Below are 21,908 nucleotides of genomic sequence, written 5' to 3' on the forward strand. Positions count from 1 at the left end.
CACATTTCCAACATGTCCCCAATGAAGTACACCAACGCCTGTTTGCAGCTAGGGTGTCCATTTAATTATCATTTCATTTTAAATGAAAGAATATCTTCAAGTACCATTTCTTTGATCTGATTTGAATTCTGTAATATACTAGCATAGAATCTAATAGATCGACACCCTCCATGTAGTCATTGTAGATCATCACAGAGCGTGGACAAGGTACCGTTTGGTATTCTTTTTCCTTCCTGAAAAGCCTCTTGATCTCGCCTTCTGGTTTGCATCCAACGTAAGTTGACAAAGTGTTGACTATTTTATTATCAAACCAGGAGACTACTGACAGCTGCACACCGTCTACTGTTGCTATCTTTTCCTCCATGCTGCCTCGACCATTCTTCTTCATTGCTGCCTCCTTAGGTAAAATGCAACCACGTACTCGATTCGACCAGACTGTCCCTAGTGATTGTATACCTTCCTTGTGCAAATACACTTCCAAGGGTACACTTGTGAACCAGTTATCAAAAAAAAAAAAAAAAAAAAATTGTGATTCACATGTCGTGGGACTGTTTGTGTAAGACGCACAACAACATTGATGCTAGCTCCTAGATCCATAGCACCAGGTATTATGATATTGCTCTGAGCTCCAGCAAAAATTTCATAATCATAGCTGAATCCTGACACTCCACTGAGGACAAAAGCTTTGAAGTCCCATTTATGTGGTTTACTGGGATTGTATTGCTTTAGTGAAGATCTGCATTTTGTTGGAATAATCTGTTCATCCACAGCTAAGAATTCCTCTTTTGGTACTCGCAACAATCTTTCACGCAGTTGGTCTAGCAGTGGGCGAATTTTGAAACGCTTTTCATGTTTTGGTTCACCAACGGGAACTAGATTACTGTTATCACAGAAGTGTATGAAACGCTTTATTTCTTCCCATCGATTACAACTAATTATGTCACCCACAGCAGGGTGGCCAAGATATTTGCATCAATAATGTCTTGTTGCTGGGAGTTGAATGACTGACACAAACAAGGCAGTACCAATAAATTGTTCAATTTCTCCAGCACTAACATTTACACATTTATTGGGTCGGCACTGTATCGAATACAGATTGGATTGTTCGACTATGTACTGCACTATGTCTTTAGTGAAGAAATACTGGAAATATTCCACTGGAGCGTCGAGTTCCAATACTTCCTCAGGAAGAGCAGTATTTCCGGCGAATTTCGTCTCATCATCTCCTCTAATCAAATGTCCTGGTTTCCAATGTATGGTAGGTTTCCCCACCTTAGTTGAAGGTTTTGAATCTCGTTGCATTGCTGTCATCCTGTCTGCAAGAGGAATGCTTTCAAGGTCACAATCATCAGTAGACCAAATCTCACTGTTGTCTTCTGTTTCTGACTCCGTTTCTGATATCACCATACTTTTATTTTTTGTGTTATAGCTCTTAGGCCTAATATCATCATCACTGTCTGATTCCGAACAGAAAACAAGACGTCCATTTTGCAAGTTTTTTTTTCCATGGACAATGTTTCGTCATCTGACATATCAGGATCCTCACTAACATTTCCGTCCTCTATAACTCTTATTGCGGCCAAAGAGCCATAAAACTCTCTTACGTTCATTGCACTAACAGAGCTGAAAAGAAAGAAAACGAACTGCTATATGTTAGTAGGAAAGGTTAGGTTATGTTCAGTTTTTACTCTACGCTTTCAAGGCTGCATGTTATGCCATATCCGTCACAGACCTATTTTTCAATATTATATGTATTCTAATGAACAAATATATAAACTTACCTCTTTATAACTGTCCACAGATGTCCTTTTCCCTCTGCAAATAATATAACCACTGAAATCAATCATTTACTGTACCTGATGCAACTGTTTGTGTGACCGAACTTGGATGTAAACAGCTAGCAACACAAAGCAAAGATTCATAACACGTAATTCTTTACTCTCCCATTAGATGGCATACACTACTTGCACAGCTGTTCTTGACTGTGTGCCATATCTGTCCCAACATGCAGTTTGGAAATATATTCTCAGATATGAGATTGACAAAGAGAAAAGTGGTATGTGCCATATCTGGCACAGTATGCGGTAAGGGGTTAATAAAGAAATATTATCGAGCATCATACGTTCATTGCTCAAGCCACAAACTCAACCTTGTGGTGAACGATGCAAACGTAGTGCCGGAAATTATGAATACTGTTGCCACAGTGAAAGACACTATAAACTTTTTTAGAGAGTCGAGTACACGTCGGAAATACGCTCCCAATTCAACAAGAATGTGTGAGACGAGATGGTCTGAAAAATATAAATCCATCAGACTATTTTCTCAAAATTTCCCAGAGGTTGTGAGAGCTCTAGAAAAATTGTCTACTGAAGGAAATTATGCAACGCTGAAATCTGCGTGTCAGTTGCATTCAGCCATTAGCAAATCAGTGTTCATCTTATCTTTCCAAACAACAGCCAAATACTCAGCAGTTTTGGAACCAGTAGCTAATGTCCTGCAGTCCAAGTCTGTAGATGTGATCGCGGTCAGGGAACACATCAGAGGAATCCTTGACGTGCTCATAAGGTAACCTCCCCATCGCACCCCTCTCAGATTTAGTTATAAGTTGGCACAGTGGATAGGCCTTGAAAAACTGAACACAGATCAATCGAGAAAACAGGAAGAAGTTGTGTGGAACTATGAAAAAAATAGTAAACTATACAAACTGAGTAATCCATGCGAAGATAGGAAACAACAAGGAGAGGTGGAGTCTAGGTGCGTCGTGGTCCCGTGGTTAGCGAGAGCAGCTACGGATCGAGAGGTCCTAGGTTCAAGTCTTCCTTTGATAGATAAAATTTAATTTTTTATTTTCAGTTTATGTGACGAACTCTTATGTTTTCATCACTATTTTGGGAGTGATTATCACATCTACAAGAAAACCTAAATCGGGCAAGGTAGAAGAATCTTTTTGCCCATTCGCCAAGTGTACAAGTTAGGTGGGACGACAACATATTTCTGTCATGTGACGCACATGCCGTCACCAGTGTCGTATAGAATATATCAGAGGTGTTTTCCCGTGGAGGAATCGGTTGACCTATGACCTTGCGATCAAATGTTTTCGGTTCCCATTGGAGAGGCACGTCCTTTCGTCTACTGATCGCACGGTTTTGCGGTGCGGTCGCTAAACACAGACACTAAACTTATTGCAGTGAACAGAAACGTCAATGAACGAACGGACAGATCATAACTTTACGAAAATAAGGAAAGTAAAATTTTCAGTCGAGGGAGGACTTGAACCCAGAACCTCTCCTACTGGCACTCACGCTAACCACGGGACCACGGCGCTGCTGAGCTCGCATGTCCCTTGATGTTGTTTCTCTTGCACATGGACTACTCAGTTTGTATATTTTACTAATTTTTTTCACGGTTCCACACAACTTCTTCCTGTTTTCTCGATTGATCTGTGTTCAGTTTTTCAAGGCCTATCCACTGTGCCACCTTATAACTAAATCTGAGGGGTGTGCGATGGGGAGCTTCCCTTGTCAGTAATGATCGAAAGGAAGCGGACAGAGTAACTAGCGAATTACTTGCAAAAGCACAAGTTATAGCAGAGGAACTGGAAATATGAATTACTGTTCCACGTTTTGCTTGCAAGATAAAATTCAGAAACAATCCACCATCCCAAAATGACAACGAATACTGGCGACGTTCGCTGGTAATACCATACATCGAATCATTCATGTCATCATTAAATATACGATTTTTACCAGAAAATACACCAGCTTTTGCTCTAAATAAGCTACATCCCTTGAATATGAGCAATTCTAGTGTAGCAGAATTCCTTAAAAGTACAGAATTGTTGAAAACATTTTATGGATTGGATGATATTGCCGGAGAACTGGAACTACGGTACATTTGTGGAGGAAGAAGAATATAACTGAAGCTAAATTAAAGGATGTGGAAGTTGTTGACCTGTTCAACGAGACCAATATTTTTTTTTCCGTAGCATGAAAAAATCACTAAAAATATTGAGCACTATTCCATGCACAACAGCGTCTGTGGAACGACCCTTCAGCACACTTCGAAGAGTGGAGACGTGGCTCAGAAGCACTATGTGAGTAGAAAGGCTCGCAGGATTGTGCCAGATGAGCGTACACTGCAGTTATGTAAAAGAAAACTGCGAGATGTTAGAGAAGAAATTAATTGAGAAATTTGCAGCAAATCGTAGAAGATTATTACTGAATTAAAAAGTTGTATTTTTAAAAAAGTGCATTCTTATATTTAAAATGTTTATTGAAAGCAGTTTTTCACTAGTTTGCTGTTTTATTTAATAAGAAATGCTGCATGTTTCCCCGGATTGTACAAGTGCATTCTTGTATTTAAAATGTTTATTAGAAGCAGATTTTCACTGAAACTTGCTGGCAGATTAAAACTGTGTGCCCGACCGAGACTCGAACTCGGGACCTTTGCCTTTCGCGGGCAAGTGCTCTACCATCTGAGCTACCGAAGTACGACTCACGCCCCGTCCTCATAGCTTTACTTCTGCCAGTATCTCGTCTCCTACCTTCCAAACTTTACAGAAGCTCTCCTGCGAACCTTGCGGAACTAGCACCCCTGAAAGAAAGGATACTGCGGAGACATGGCTTAGGTACCTTGGAAGGTAGGAGACGAGGTACTGGCAGAAGTAAAGCTGTGAGGACGGGGTGTGAGTCGTGCTTCGGTAGCTCAGTTGGTAGAGCACTTGCCCGCGAAAGGCAAAGGTCCCGAGTCTCGGTCGGGCACACAGTTTTAATCTGCCAGGAAGTTTCATATCAGCGCACACTCCGCTGCAGAGTGAAAATCTCATTCTAGATTTTCACTGGTGTATTGCTTTCTTTAATAAGAAGTGCTGTATGTTGTCTCGAGTCCTTGTTTCCTGAGACTAGTATGACCTGCCACCCCCCTAGTTCAGATGCTGGGTACGCCCTTGGATTGAGAGCCGCCTCTAAGTGTCGCGCGTATTCTGTAGCAGGCTGTACGTGTCTGTTTAATAGGCGAGGGGGGGATTGGCACCATTGGCTAACGCCGCAATCGGCGAGCGGTTGAGCAAGGCCTCCAACGACGAACTTCCCGTCACATCGGCCGGGGCTCCCCCTCCCTTCCTCCCACCCCTACTCCTCCTCACTCATCCCTCCCCCCTCCGCCATTCACCTAGCTCCGCGCCCGCCAGAGGGAAAATCCCACCGCCCCGTGGAGCGGCTGGTAGTCGGTCTCACGTTGCAGCAAAAACCCCGCCGGGAGGCCCGCAGCTGAAGCACTCTCCTGCCACACACCGCGGACGCATCAAGGACGCCCCGAGAGCCGGCCAGCCGTCTATCACTCTCTCGCTCACTTCCCCCCCACCCACACGACTCGGTAAGTACCACGGTGGGAAATTTGTGATGAACTAAAAAAAAATTATTGTCAGGAAACACCTGTCTTGTTGGAGATTGCATGAACTCGTTCCCCGCTCCACATTTGACGTTCGACCAGCACTGGACCTCTCATCTAATGTCAAATTGTTCAACGGTACAGATGACATGGTAACTGGGCGAAATTGAGCGAACGTTGGCAATCGTGTGTTAGAGGAAGTACGAGGCGTGTTTTTTAAGTAACAACCGTTTTGAAATTATAAAAAGACCTGCTCAGATATCTCGATAATTTAATTTTTACATGAAAGCCTCTACCTTAATCTACTTTTCTACGTAATTTCTGTCAATACTGATGCACTTGTCGTAAAGTTGTACCAGTTTTTGAATGTTGCTGTTGTGGTCTTCAGTCCTGAGACTGGTTTGATGCTGCTCTCCATGCTACTCTATCCTGTGCAAGCTTCTTCATCTCCCAGTACCTACTGCAACCTACATCCTTCTGAATCTGCTTAGTGTATTCATCTCTTGGTCTCCCTCTACGATTTTTACCCTCCACGCTGCCCTCCAATACTGAATTGGTGATCCCTCGATGCCTCAGAACATGTCCTACCAACCGATCCCTTCTTCTAGCCAAGTTGTGCCACAAATTTCTCTTCTCCCCAATTCTATTGAATACCTCCTCATTAGTTATGTGATCTACCCATCTAATCTTCAGCATTTTTTTGTACCACCACATTTCGAAAGCTTCTATTCTCTTCTTGACCAAATTATTTATCGTGCATTTTTCACTTCCATACATGGCTACACTCCATACAAATACTTTCAGAAACGACTTCCTGATACCTAAATCAATACTCGATGTTAACAAATTTCTCTTCTTCAGAAACGCTTTCCTTGCCATTGCCAGTCTACATTTAATATCATCTCTACTTCGACCATCATCAGTTATTTTGCTCCCCAAATAGCAAAACTCCTTTAATACTTTAAGTGTCTCATTTCCTAATCTAATTCCCTCAGCATCACCTGACTTAATTCGACTACATTCCATTATCCTCATTTTGCATTTGTTGACATTCATCTTAGATCCTCCTTTCAAGACAACTGTACATTCCGTTCAACTGCTCTTCCAAGTCCTTTGCTGTCTCTGACAGAATTACAATGTCATCGGCGAACCTCAAAGTTTTTATTTCTTCTCCATGGATTTTAATTCCTACTCCGAATTTTTCTTTTGTTTCCTTTACTGCTTGCTCAATATACAGATTGAATAACATAGGGTATAGGCTACAACCCTGTCTCACTCCCTTCCCAACCACTGCATCCCTTTCATGCCCCTCGACTCTTATAACTGCCGTCTGGTTTCTGTACAAATTGTAAATAGCCTTTCACTCCCTGTATTTTACCCCTGCCACCTTTAGAATTTGAAAGAGAGTATTCCAGTCAACATGGCCAAAAGCTTTCTCTAAGTCTACAAATGCTAGAAACGTTGGTTTGCCTTTCCTTAATCTATTTTCTAAGATAAGTCGTAGGGTCAGTATTGCCTCATGTTTTCCAACATTTCGACGGAATCCAAACTCATCTTCCCCGAGGTCGGCTTCTACTAGTTTTTCCATTCGTCTGTAAAAAATTCGCGTTAGTATTTTGCAGTTGTGACTTATTAAACTGATTGTTCGGTAATTTTCACATCTGTCAACACCTGCTTTCTTTGGGATTGGAATTATTATATTCTTCTTGAAGTCTGTGGGTATTTCGCCTGTCTCATACATCTTGCTCACCAGATGGTAGAGTTTTGTGAGGACTGGCTCTCCCAAGGCTGTCAGTAATTCTATTGGAATATTTTCTACTCCCGGGGCCTTGTTTCGACTCAGGTCTTTGAATACCCTCCTCATAGAAGTCTGCCGCCTGACTTGTTAACCACTGCATCACCACTGTTTTGACTTCGTCATCGTCTCGAAGACGCTGACCGCCCAGGTGTTTCTTCAAGTGCAGGAACAGACGGTAGTCACTGGGCGCAAGATCGGGGCTGTAAGGAGGATGATCTAGAGTTTCCCATCGAAAAGTTGTGATGAGATCTTTGGTCTGATTGGCCACATGCGGACGGGCATTGTCTTGTAGCGAAAGAATGCCCTTGCTCAACTGCCGTGGACTGTTGCTTTGATTCTGGTGTGGCGTAGGCCACCCATGTTTCATCGCCCGTAACAATTTGGCTTAAGAAATCATCACCGTCGTTGTGGTACCGCTCAAGGAAAGTCAATGCACTGTCTAAACGTTTGGATTTGTGCACATCCGTCAACATTTTCGGTACTCAACGCGCGCACAATTTTCGGTAGTTCAAGTGCTCCGCCACAATGCCATACAAAACACTACGAGAAACATTAGGAAAGTCATCCCGCAAGGAGGAAATCGTAAAGCGTCTGTTTTCTCTCACCTTATTGTCGACTTCCTGCACCAAATTTTCATTAACGACCGAAGGACGCCCATTCCGTCATTCATCGTGCACATTTGTGCGGCCATTTTTAAATGCTCTCACCCACTTTCTTCCATTCCATGACTCATAATGTTTTCTCCGTAAACTGCACAGATCTCACGATGAATATCGATCGCTTTTTGGCCTTTAGCTCTAAGAAATCTTATAAGAGCCCGTACTTCACAGTCGGTGGGACTCACGATTATTGGAGGCATCTTAAACACTCAGTACACAGCGTAAACAAGGAAGAATCAGACAGTAATGGCGTCAGTGCGTAGATTAAGGTACAGGCTTTCATGTGAAAGTAAAATTATTGAGATATCTTAACACGTCTTTTTTTAATTTCAAAATGGTTCAAATGGCTCTGAGCACTATGGGACTCAACTGCTGAGGTTATTAGTCCCCTAGAACTTAGAACTAGTTAAACCTAACTAACCTAAGGACATCACAAACATCCATGCCCGAGGCAGGATTCGAACCTGCGACCGTAGCGGTCTTGCGGTTCCAGACTGCAGCGCCTTTAACCGCACGGCCACTTCGGCCGGCTTTTTAATTTCATAACGGTATTTACTTAAGAACCACGCCTCCTACTATAATTAGGATTTTAAAAAAATACCACCTGGACTTCATTTCTTATTTTGTTCATTTTATTTATTTCTTCGAGTCCTCGGTCTTGTGACTGGTTTGATGTGGCCGCCATGAAATTCGCTTCTGCTCCAACCTCTTCATCTCAGAGAAGCAACTGCACTCTACAAGCTCAGTTATCTGCTGGACGAAATCCCAGTCTCTGTCTTCCTCTACAGTTTTTGCCCTCTACAGCTGTCTCTAGTACGAGAGTGGTTTGAAAAGTTCTCAGAACGTGTAATGTCTCTTGCAGCGGTCTCTCCGCGATATTTACAGAAATTTATTAAATTATATAGCTCAGTACATATTTCGAAATATCTCTTCTTATCTTACCGATTCCTAAACTTTAATATACGATGATTACCAAAGCAAAGTAGTTTCAAGCCCTATTATTCCTTGCGGCGTGCCTTTACTCCATGAACTCTTTTTGTAGGCACTTAAGTGTGACTTGCGCAGTATCCATGTACACTACGTTATCAAAGTATCCTGACACACAAAAAACATATGTTTTTCATATTAGGTGCATTGTCCTGCCATCTAGTGCCAGGTACTCCATATCAGCGACCTCAGTAATCATTAGACGTCGGGAGAGAGCAGAATGGGGCGCTCCGCGGAACCCACGGACTTCGAACGTGGTCAGGTGATTGGGTGTCACTTGTGTCATACGACTGCACGCGATATTTCCACACTCCTAAACATCCCTAGGTTCACTGTTTCCGATGTGATAGTGAAGTGGAAACGTGAAGGGACACGTACAGCACAAAAGCGTACAGGCCGACCTCGTCTGTTGACTGACAGAGACCACCGACAGTTGAAGAGGGTAGTAATGTGTAATAGGCTGACATCTATCCAGACCATGACACAGGAATTGCAGACTGCACCAGGATCCACTACAAGTACTATGACAGATAGGGCGGAGGTGAGAAAACTTGGATTTCGTGGTCGAGTGGCTGTTCATAAGCCACACATCACGCCGGTAAATGGCAAGCGACGCCTCGCTTGGTGTAGGGAGCGCAAACATTGGACACATGAACAGTGGGAAAACGTTGTGTGGAGTGAAGAATCACGGTACACAATGTGGCGATCCGATGGCAGGGTGTGGGTATGGCGAATGCACGGTGAAAGTCATCTGCCAGCGTGTGTAGTGCCAACAGTAAAATTCGGAGGCGGTGGTGTTATGGTGTGGTCGTGTTTTCCATGGAGAGGGCTTGCACCCTTTGTTGTTTTGCGTGGCACTATCACAGCACAAGCCTACATTGATGTTTTAAGCACTTTCTTGCTCCCCACTGTTGAAGAACAATTGGGGGATGGCGATTGCATCTTTGAACACGACCGAACACCTGTTCATAATTCGCGGCCTGTGGCGGAGTGGTTACACGACAGTAACATCCCTGTAATGGACTGGCCTGCACAGAGTCCTGACCTGAATCCTATAGAACACTTCTGGGATGTTTTGGAACGCCGACTTCGTGCCAGGCCTCACCGACCGACATCGATACCTCTCCTCAGTGCAACACTGCGTGAAGAATGGGCTGCCATTCCCCAAGAAACCTTCTAGCACCTGATTGAACTTATGCTTGCGAGAGTGGAAGCTGTCATCAAGGCTAAGGGTGGGCCAACACCATATTGAATTCCAGTAATACCGATGGAGGGTACCACGAACTTGTAAGTCATTTTCAGCCAGGTGTCCGGATACTTTTGACCACATAGCGTAGATGCAGATGTAGAGTGGATTCGTTCGAGACACACCTCTGGTCTTATGGTCTGGGGTGCGATAATCCGGAACTCTCGTTTACCTTTGGTTTTTCTGTAGAGGGCGCAAACGAGCGCTCGCTACGTGCAGAAAGTTGCTGGAGCTGTTCTTTTGCCATCCTTTCAAAACGGAGGTGGTTTGTTGTTCCAAAAGGATAATGCTCAAGCACACACTGCCCAAGAAAGTGAACGTGCTGTGTAGAGATGGGCAAACTCGTTCATCCTTGGGAACTAGTTCACTGCTGGTCGTTCTTTTTTGGGAACCGTTCATTTGCGCTTAGTATATGAAAAACTGAAAACTAGTAGTGTAGGTGACTGAAGGATGGAGGGCACCAAGAGGGTACATTTGCCTCCCCACTGGAGTAGAGAGGTTTTATTCATTACAGAATTCTTACACACTTTAAGAAATAATTTCTGTGATTCTGCAGAACCTCTCGCTTAGCCAACTGTAGCGTTGTGAGGCTGATCGCAGGGAAATAATATAGGGTGGCGCACGGAAAACCGGCCCCGAGTACAGACTGCTCGCCAATTACGGACGATGGGTTGCGCGTTACAAGCAGATACAACAAACAGACAAACATGTAATAATTAGGCAGTGAAGAAATAACAAGCTAATGCAAGCAACAATTGCGAAACAATCGATGATGATGTGTAGAGAGCTGGAGTAGAGAACATGAAAATCTCACGCGACGCGTATGGGTTATAGCTCAAGCAGTCTTGTAACCTGTTGGTGGCTGCTTCCGAACTTAATAGACCACAAGTGTCTTGTATAAAATTCTTCGTTTCCACATCCACTACATAGCTATGCCTCGTTGTAAATAATAATCGTTTAGACCCTATATATACTTCACGTTGTCTCAAAGTTCGTGGGCGAAGTAGAGACTTTATGGAAGCATAAAATAAAATTTGGTTTTCTCATCATACTTGCGTCACATGCTTAGTAAAAATTAGGTTTTTATGTCGCATTATTAAAGTTAATGCAGAAATAATAATAATAATGAAGTTCGCAGTAATAAAGTTTTTGTTTCAAAGCTCCTTCTGAACAAATGTTTTTGAGATAATAAGTCAATATGATTTTATGGCAATCTACGTCTTTTCAATTGGAGAGGCACCACTTTTCCTACTGAGCCAGAATGACCCACAACCCAAGTTCTTTTTTTTTTTTTTCCAAGGAAACCAAACTAGCAGGTAATGCAAATTGGAAACAACCAAACTTAAAAAATAATTAGAGCCTTCCTAAATGTAATGGTTTGTATATCAAAGAGACACGAAAATCGTTTTATATGAATTTTCTTACACTAAATCTAAGGAAATTATTGAAAGATGCTAAATCAAGTCGATGAAACCAAAAAAATTATGAATAACAAAAAAAAAGAAAACTTGCCTTGTTATGTCTTCTGCTGGTCATCGATATAATGAACTGAGTTGATATGCCCTATTGTTACCTGAAAAGACGTACCTATTACATACGACGTACTTTTTATGTAATTTACCTAACTATAAAATACTTTTTGATTACCGGTCGTGGATGCTGAATAGCCAGAACCAAGTGCAAGAACAGTTTGGAGCACATTTAAAATTGGCGAGCGCAGTGAACGAAACGAACTACTGGACACTGAACTAACTGGAAGCAGTCGGCAGTGGAACTGAGACAGGCGGTCATGCGAAGAACGACGAGTGCGGCCGAGGGAGGCCGAGACTGAGACGAGCACGCGACCGAGGCTGGAACGAGAACTGCCCAAGTGACTGCCGCGACAGAAGTGAACTACGAACCGATCGTTCCTCGTCCTTGGAACTATAAGTAGACTGCCGCGACCGAAGTGAACTATGAACCAATTGCTCCTCATTCCCAGGAACTATAAGTAGACCGCTGCGACTGAAGTGAACTATGAACCGATCGTTCCTCGTTCCCCGGGAACTATAACTAGACTGCCACAACCAAAGTGAACTATGAACTGATCGTTCCTCGTTCCCAGGAACTATAAGTAGACCGCCGCGACCAAAGTGAACTATGAACCAATCGTTCCTCGTTCCCGGGAACTATAGGTAGACTGCCGCGACCGAAGTGAACTATGAACCAATCTTTTCTCGTTCCCAGGAACTATAAGTAGACCGCCGCGACCGAAGTGAACTATGAAGTGATCGTTCCTCATTCCCAGGAACTATAAGTAGACTGCCATGACCGAAGTGAACCATGAACTGATCGTTCCTCATTCCCAGGAACTATAAGTAGACCGCCACAACCATAAGGAGACTGCCGCGACCAAAGTGAACTATGAACCAATTGTTTCTCATTCCCAGGAACTATAAGTAGACTGCCGTGACCGAACTATGGACTGATCATTCCTCGTTCCCGGGAACTATAGGTAGACTGCCGCAACCGAAGTGAACTATGAACCGATCATTTCTCGTTCTGGGAACTATAAGTAGACTGCCATGAGTGAAGTGAACTATGAACTGATCGTTCCTCATTCCCAGGAACTATAAGTAGACCGCCACAACCATAAGGAGACTGCCGCGACCGAAGTGAACTATGAACCAATTATTTCTCGTTCCCAGGAACTATAAGTAGACCGCCACGACCGAAGTGAACTATGAATCGATCGTTCCTCGTTCCCAGGAACTATAAGTAGGCTGCCATGACCGAAGTGAACTATGAACTGATCGTTCCTCATTCCCAGGAACTATAAGTAGACCGCCACAACCATCAGGACACAGCCGCGACCGAAGTGAACTATGAATCGATCGTTCCTCGTTCCTGGGAACTATAAGTAGACCGCTGCGACTGAAGTGAACTATGAACCAATCATTTCTCGTTCCCGGGAACTATAACTTGATTGCCGCAACCAAAGTGAACTATGAACTGATCATTCCTCGTTCCCAGGAACTATAAGTAGACCACTGCGACTGAAGTGAACTATGAACCGATCGTTCCTCATTCCCAGGAACTATAAGTAGACTGCCACGACTGAAGTGAACTATTCAACGATCATTCCTCGTTCCCAGGAACTATAAGTAGGCTGCCACTACTGAAGTGAACTATGAACCTATCATTCCTCGTTCCCGGGAGCTGTAAGTAGCCCCTGCGACTGAAGTGAACTATGAACCGATCGTTCCTCATTCCCGGGAACTATAAGTTGACCGTCGCGACCGAAGTGAACTATGAATTGATCGTTCCTCGTTCCTGGGAACTGTAAGTAGACCGCCGCGACCGAAGTCAACTATGAACCGTTCGTTCCTTGGGATTCGTTCCTCGGTCCTTTCGTTCAGTTTGGTGAACCGTTCCTTTGCACCAGTTCGTTCGCGAACTACCCATCTCTAGTGCTGTGCAAGATGCACAGCAGCTTCCCTGGCCAGTACGATCTCTGGACTTGTCACCTGCCAAGCACGTGTGGCATACGATGGGACGAGAAGTGTCTTGTGTCAATCGTCAAGTGACAACTCTTATAGGAGTACGCAAACACGTCGAACATGCGTGGCGTAACGTATCCCAGGACAGTATTCCCCGCCCACACGATCGACATGATGGCAGAGCCTCCATTGCCACCCACGGAGACGATACCCGAAACCTCAGAACCGCTTGTGCTATTGATCTGTAAATGTTATCATTTCACGAAATCCACATGGGCCGGCCGCAGTGACCGAGCGGTTCTAGGCGCTTCAGTCCAGAACCGCGCTGCTGCTACGGTCACATGTTCGAATCCTGCTTCGGGCATTGTTGTGTGTGATCTCCTTAGGTTAGTTAGGTTTAAGTTGTTCTAACAGGGAGCGAAAGGCTATTTACAATTTGTACAGAAACCAGATGGCAGTTATAGGAGTCGAGGGACATGAAAGGAAAGCAGTGGTTGGGAAGGGAGTGAGACAGGGTTGTAGCCTATCCCCAGTGTTATTCAATCTGTATATTGAGCAAGCAATAAAGGAAACAAAAGAAAAATTCGGAGTAGAAATTAAATTCCATGGAGAAGAAATAAAAACTTTGAGGTTCGCTGATGACATTGTAATTCTGTCAGAGACAGCAGAGGACTTGGGAGAGCAGTTGAACGGAATGGACAGTGTCTTGAAAGGAGGCTATAAGATGAACATCACAAAAGCAAAACGAGGGTAATGGAATTAAGTCGAATTAAGTCGGGTGATGCTGAGGGAATTAGATTAGGAAATGAGACACTTAAAGTAGTAAAGGACTGATGATGGTCGAAGTAGAGAGGATATAAAATGTAGACTGGCAATGGCAAAGAAAACTTTTCTGAAATAGAGAAATATGTTAACATCGAGTATTGATTTAAGTGTGAGGAAGACGTTTCTGAAAGTATTTCTATGGAGTGTAGCCATGTATGGAAGTGAAACATGGATGATAAATAGTTTGGACAAGAAGAGAATAGAAGCTTTCGAAATGTGGTGCTATAGAAGAATGCTGAAGATTAGATGGGTAGATCGCATAACTAATGAGGAGGTATTGAATAGAATTGGGGAGAAGAGGAGCTTTTGGCACAACTTGACAAGAAGAAGGGATCGGTTGGTAGGACATGTTCTGAGACATCGAGGGATCACCAGTTTAGTATTGGAGGGCAGCGTGGTGGGTAAAAATCGAAGAGGGAGACCAAGAGAAGAATACACTAAGCAGATTCAGAAGGATGTAGGTTGCAGTAGGTACTGGGAGATGAAGATCTTGTATAGGATAGAGTAGCATGGAGAGCTGCATCAAACCAGTCTCAGGACTGAAGACCACAACAACAACAACAACAAGTCTAGGGGACTGATGACCTCAGATGTTAAGTCCGATAGTGCTCAGAGCCATTTGTAATCCACAAGAACCGTTGCAACAATAAAGCTTAAGTAATCTGGCAGCCTCTAAAAGTGTGTACCAATTATTTATCCGGCAGTGTATTTTCTTTATGTGGTCATTGAACTTCGCGTCGAAACTCCGACGTATTTTACGGAAGTCACTGTTGGCAGTAGTGTAGCCGTTTGAAACGTAGCTCAACTTATTTACACGTGTTTTACTGCAAATACTAGATACGGGTGAACGGATTAGTTAGTTAGACACACACCAGAAAACTCTTAGTTTTATAAAATATCCCATGTGTAAAACAGCTCATACGTCTCATTCCTTTACAAACCTGTTAAATATTTGACGTCAACCACGTACAAAGTCTGTTTAAAAAATCTCGGAACTCTGTCCACAAAATTTTTCTACGCTAGCCTTTTACGAGGGTAAGTCAATTATTATCCGGAAAGCAGTTATAAAATTTTATTCGAATCAAATAGGAAACTTAGAAGAACATCATTTTTCGACATAGTCTCCTTGCGTTTTGACGCAGTTGGTCCATCATTGTACAGGCTTCTTGATGCCCTCATAAAGGAAGGTTCTCGGTTGAGCTGCGAGCCAGGAATGCGCCGCTTCTTTCACTGCTTCGTCCGAGGCAAATCGACGGCCCCTTAATGCCTGTTTGACTGGATCAAAGAAGTGATATTCAGAAGAGGCAAGATCGGGACTACACGGAGGATGATCCAGTACTTCAAATTTGAGTTTCTGGAGCGTTCCAGCAGTGTGGGCAGCAGTATGCGGACGGGCATTGTCGTGCAACAGCACAACTCCTTCTGACAGCAATCCTCGGCGTTTGCTTCGAACTGCAGGCTTCAGCCTGGCAGTAAGCATCTAACTGTAACGTACACTGTTTACTGTTGTGCCCCTTTCCCCATAATGGATATTGTGCGTCCCAAAAAACCGTAAGCATCAGTTTTCCAGCGGACGGTTGGGTCTTAAACTTTTTCTTACACGGCGAATTTGGATGTTTCCAGTCCATACTCTGCCGTTTACTCTCCGGCTCTTAATGATGGATCCTCGTTTCGTCACCAGTAATAACCCTGTCTAAAAAGTTGTCCCCTTCGTTACCACAGCAATCCAATTTTTTTTTTTTTTTTTGCAGATTCCCAGGGCGTTTGTTTATGCAACTGTGTGAGTTGTTTTGGGACCCATCTTGCACAAACTTTATGTAAACCACGTCCGTTGTGGGTGATTTCGTAGGCAGAACCGTGACTAATTTGCAGACGATGTGCCACTATCGCCTGTCTAAGAGAATCATTTCACGTGAACGCTCTATGGTTTCTTCATTTGTGGAGGTAAACGGTCGTGTAGGTTGCAGATTCCTGGGCTTGCGCCAATGGGTGGTTGGGCTTGGGGTTTCGTTGAATAGGTCAGGTGTCCACAATACGCATGAGGCGGCTACACGAGTAGCAGGGGCTGTGTGGCGGGGACTGCGCGGTTTTTTAGGTTAGAGGGTCTCGGGAAAATACAAGAAGGGCTTCAGTCACAAAGGGTGCAGGCTGAACACAGGAAGAACGTAGACGCAGGTACCATTGGGATAACAGTTGTAAATTGTCGTAGCTGTGTTGGGAAAGTAGCAGAGCTCCAAGCACTAATAGAAAGCACTGATGCTCAAATCGTTATGGGCACTGAAAGCTGGCTAAAGCCGGAGATAATTTCAGCCGAAATTTTTGCGAAGAACCTAGCCGTGTTACGAAAGGACAAGCTAAACAAGGTTGGCGGTGGCGTGTTTGTTGCTGTCAGAAGTAGTTTAACTTGTTGCGAAATTGAAGTAGATACTTCCTGTGAGTTAGTATGGGCAGAGACCACTGTTAGCAACCGGAATAGAATAATAATTGGATCCTTTTACCGACCTCTCAATTCAGATGATACAGTTGCTGAAAGGTTCAATGAAAACTTGAGTTTGATTTCAAACACGTACCCGACTCATACGATAATAGTTGGTGGTGTCTTTAATGTACCCTCGATATGTTGGCGAAAATACATATTCAAATCCGGAGGTACGCATAAAACATCATCCGAAATTGTGCTAAACGCATTCTCTGAAAATTATTTCGAGTAGTTAGTTCGTGAACCCACGCGAATAGTAAACGGTTGTGAAAACACACGTAACCTCGTAGCAACAAATAATCCTGAGCTATTAACGAGCATCAAAACCAATTCAGGGATTAGTGAACACAGGACTGTCGTAGCGAGATTCAATATTGCAATCCCCAAATCCTCGAAAAAATAAGCGAAAAATATACCTATTCAAAAAAGCAGATAAAAATTCACTTGACGCCTTCATGAGAGGCAATCTCCACTCATTCCAGATTAATAATATAAGTGTAGACCAGATGTGGCTTAAATTCAAAGAAATTGACAGTAGAGATTCGCGATGGATACTATTGTAGGCTTTTTTCTTTTAAATCGACAAACGTGATCACTAGTTTCTTGTCCCTGACCCTATGAGCCAGCCGGTGTGGGTGAGCGGTTCTAGGCGCTACAGTCTGTAACCGCGCGACCGCTACGGTCGCAGGTGCGAATCCTTCCTCGGGCATGGATGTGTGTGATGTTCTTACGTTAGTTAGGCTTAAGTAGTTCTAAGTCCTAGGGGACTGATGACCTCAGAAGTTAAGTCCAATAGTGCTCAGAGCCATTTGAACCATTTCATAACTGTCTATTGACACACAGTCAACATGGGTTTAGAAAACATCGTTCTTGTGAAATACAACTAGCCCTTTATTCACATGAAGTGTTGAGTGCTATTGACAAGGGATTTCAGATCGATTCCCTATTTCTGGATTTCCGGAAGGCTTTTGACGCTGTATCACACAAGCAGCTTGTTGGGAAATCGCGTGCTTGTGGAATATAGTCTCAGTTATGTGACTGGATTTGTGATTTCCTGTCAGAGAGGTCACAGTTCGTGGTAATTGACGGAAAGTCATCGAGTAAAACACAAGTGACTTCTGGCGTTTCCCAAGGTAGTGTTATAGGTCCTTAGCTGTTCCTTATCTATATAAACGATTTGGGAGACAATCTGAACAGTCGTCTTCGGTTGTTTGCAGATGACGCTGTCGTTTATCGACTAGTGAAGTCATCAGAAGATCAAAACAAACTGCAAAACGATTTAGAAGAAATATCGGAATGGTGCGAAAAGTGGCAGTTGACCTTGAATAACGAAAAGTGTGAGGTCGTCCACATTAGAGTGCTAAAAGGAACTCGTTGAACTTCGGTTACACGATAAATCAGTCTAATCTAAAAGCCTAAGTCAACCGAATACCTAGGTATTACAATTATGAACAATTTAAATTGGAAGGAAGGCATAGAAAATGTTGTGGGGAAGGCTAACCAAAGACTGAGTTTTATTGGCAGGAAACTTAGAAAATGTAACAGACCTACTAAGGAGACTGCCTACACTACACTTGTTCGTCCTCTTTTAGAATACTGCTGCGCGGTGTGGGATCCTCACCAGATAGGACTGACGGAGTACATCGAAAAAGTTCAAAGAAAGGCAGCACGTTTTGTATTATCGCGAAATATGGGAGCGAGTGTCACAGAAATTATACAGAATTTGGGCTGGAAATCATTAAAAGAAAGGCGTTTTTCGTTGCGACGGAATCTTCTCACGAAATTCCAATCACCAACTTTCTCCTCCGAATGGGAAAATATTTTGTTGACACCGACCTACGTAGGGAGAAACGATCAGCATGGTAAAATAAGCGGAATCAGAGCTCGTACGGAAAGATATAGGTGTTCATTCTTTCCGCCCGCTATACGAGATTGGAGTAATAGAGAATTGTGAAGGTGTTCGATGAACCCTCTGCCAGGGACTTTAAAATCTCATTTGCAGAGTATCCATGTAGGTGTAGATGTGGATGTACAGAGTATGGATTCAGAGTAAATCGGAGAAAGACGAAGGTAATGAGAAGTAGTAGAAATGAGAACAGCGAGAAACTTAACATCAGGATTGATGGTCACGAAGTAGATGAAGTTAAGGAATTCTGCTACCTAGGCAGTAAAAAAACCAATGACGGACGGAGCAAGGAGGACATCAAAAGCAGACTAGCGATGGCAAAAAGGGCATTCCTGGCCCAGAGAAGTCTACTAATTTCAAATATCGACCTTAAACTGAGGAAGAAATTTCTGAGAATGTACGTCCTGAATATGGCATTGTATGGTAGTGAAACATGCACTGTGACAAAACTGGAACAGAAGAGAATCGAAGCATTTGAGATGTGGTGCTACAGACGAATGTTGAATATTAGGTGGACTCATAAGGTGAGGAGTGAGGAGGTTCTGCGCAGGATCGGAAAGGAAAGAAATATGTGGAGAACAGTGGTAAAGAGAAGGGACAGGATGATAGCACATCTGATAAGACATGAGGGAATGACTTCCATGGTACTAGAGGGAGCTGTAGAGGGCAAAAACTGTAGAGGAAAACAGAGATTGGAATACGTCAAGCAAATAATTGAGGACGTAGGTTGCAAGTGCTACTCTGAGGTTAAGAGGTTGGCAGAGGAGAGGAATTCGTGGTGGGCCGCATCAAACCAGTCAGAAGACTGATGAAAAAAAAAAATATATCAGCTGAAAGCTATGAGAGAGATAAAAATTTCAGCCTTTCTTTTTTTTTTTAATGGAAGAGTTTCACTTCCTTGAGCAACTCGTTTAATTTAATTGTAGAGGTTTTTCCAAGTAGAAGAACGTCCCGAAAGTCATTGCGGACGGAAGCTCAATGTCTAAGACATTCTGTAAACCAACTGTGAACAAAATCTAAAGGAACTTGCCCCCCTTCTTGCAGCGGTGTACCGTAGGTCTGTAGAAGAGCGTAGCGTTCCAAAGGATTGGAAAAGGGCACAGGTCATGTCCGTTTTCAAGAAGGGACGTCGAACAGATGTGCAGAACTATAGACCCATATCTCTAACGTCGATGAGTCGCAGAATTTTGAAACACGTATTATGTTCTAGTGTAATGACTTTTCTGGAGACTAGAAATCTACTCTGTAGGAATCAGCATGGGTTTCGAAAAAGACGGTCGTGTGAAACCCAGCTCGCGCTATTCGTTCACGAGACTCAGAGGGCCATAGACACCGGTTCACAGGTAGATGCCGTGTTTCTTGACTTCCGCAAGGCGTTCGATACAGTTCCCCACAGTCGTTTAATGAACAAAGTAAAAACATATGGACTATTAGACCAATTGTGTGATTGGATTGAAGAGTTCCTAGGTAACAGAACGCAGCATGTCATTCTCAATGGAGAGAAGTCTTCCGCAGTAAGACTGATTTCAGGTGTGCCGCAGGGGAGTGTCGTAGGATCGTTGCTGTTCACAATATACATAAATGACCTTGTGGATGACATCGGAAGTTCACTGAGACTTTTTGCGGATGATGCTGTGGTGTATCGAGAGGTTGTAACAATGGAAAATTGTACTGAAATGAGGAGGATCTGCAGCGAATTGACGCATGGTGCAGGGAATGGCAATTGAATCTCAATGTAGACAAGTGTAATGTGCTGCGAATACATAGAAAGAAAGGTCCCTTATCATTTAGCTACAATACTGCAGGTCAGCAACTGGAAGCAGTTAATTCCATAAATTATCTGGGAGTACGCATTAGGAGTGATTTAAAATGGAATGATCATATAAAGTTGATCGTCCGTAAAGCAGATGCCAGACTGAGATTCATTGGAAGAATCCTAAGGAAATTCTAACCGAAAACAAAGGAAGTAGGTTACAGTACGCTAGTTCGCCCACTGCTTGAATATTGCTCAGCAGTGTGGGATCCGTACCAGATAGGGTTGATGGAAGAGATAAAGAAGATCCAACAGAGAGAAGCGCGCTTCGTTACAGAATCACTTAGTAATCGCGAAAGCGTTACGGAGATGATAGATAAACTCCAGCGGAAGACTCTGCAAGAGAGACGCTCAGTAGCTCGGTACGGGCTTTTGTTGAATTTTCGAGAACATACCTTCACCGAGGAGTCAAGCAGTATATTGCTTCCTCCTACGTATATCACGCGAAGAGACCATGAGGGTAAAATGAGAGAGATTAGATCCCACACAGAGGCATACCGACAATCCTTCTTTCCACGAACAATACGAGACTGGAATAGAAGGGAGAACCGATAGAGGTACTCAAGGTACCATCCGCCACACACCGTCAGGTGGCTTGCGGAGTATGGATGTAGATGTAGATAATTCGTACAGCAGATAATCTTCGCATGAGATTTCCATTTTTTTTTTCACATCATTGGTGCTTTACACACGCATTGAAAACAAAATATTGGGCCAGCTAATAAGACGACATTGTTATAACAGTAATAAAACTGTCGTGCGTATGTCTATACCGCCATCTTGCGGCATTCTGTAAAGATTTTGAATGGTGCACAAGTATTTCGAATGTGTGGCAGTATTTTAGGTTTTAGGTGCAGAGTTTTCATGGAGGTCACTGTGCTTTTGCCAGGCTGATGGCGAGCGTTTGAATGAAGGATGGACGCAGAAGTGTTTATCTCGCTCTGAGTGAAGGATAGGAGCAGGCGTTTGCGTGGGGTCTGAATGCGGTACAGAAAGAAGGGAGCGCGCTACACGAAAACCACAACACTTCCTCTCAAGTTAACCGACAGAAGGTGATGATGTTCTCGTTAGAGTCTATACTGAATAAGTTACCCCTATTGCAGTACAAGGATCGCTTACTGCAAGAAAGGCAGCTAGTCCTAAATTTGTAAATTTCCATTTTTTGACGATTGAGAATCAAGTAGGTAAAAAGACGAGGGCTAATAGAAATCCTTGGGTAACAGAAGAGAATTTAATTGATGAAAGGAGAAAATATAAAAATGCACTAAATGAAGCAGGATAAAAGGAATACAAACGTCTCAAAAATGAGATCGACAGGAAGTGCAAAA

The 21,908-nt window shown here is 43.4% G+C and overlaps 1 protein-coding gene across 1 annotated transcript in view; it reads left to right on the top strand.

The window, feature by feature from the left end:
• Positions 1-5,203: 5,203 nt before the first annotated feature.
• The window catches only part of LOC126426873 (immunoglobulin domain-containing protein oig-4-like), a 62,856-nt gene continuing 46,151 nt past the window's right edge, over positions 5,204-21,908 (top strand). Inside the window, exon 1 of the mRNA XM_050088916.1 lies at positions 5,204-5,373. The gene's annotated coding sequence lies outside the window, so the exon portion shown is untranslated. The remainder of the gene's footprint in view (positions 5,374-21,908) is intronic.

Source organism: Schistocerca serialis, chromosome 11, assembly GCF_023864345.2.
Source record: "Schistocerca serialis cubense isolate TAMUIC-IGC-003099 chromosome 11, iqSchSeri2.2, whole genome shotgun sequence".
NCBI lineage: Eukaryota > Metazoa > Arthropoda > Insecta > Orthoptera > Acrididae > Schistocerca > Schistocerca serialis.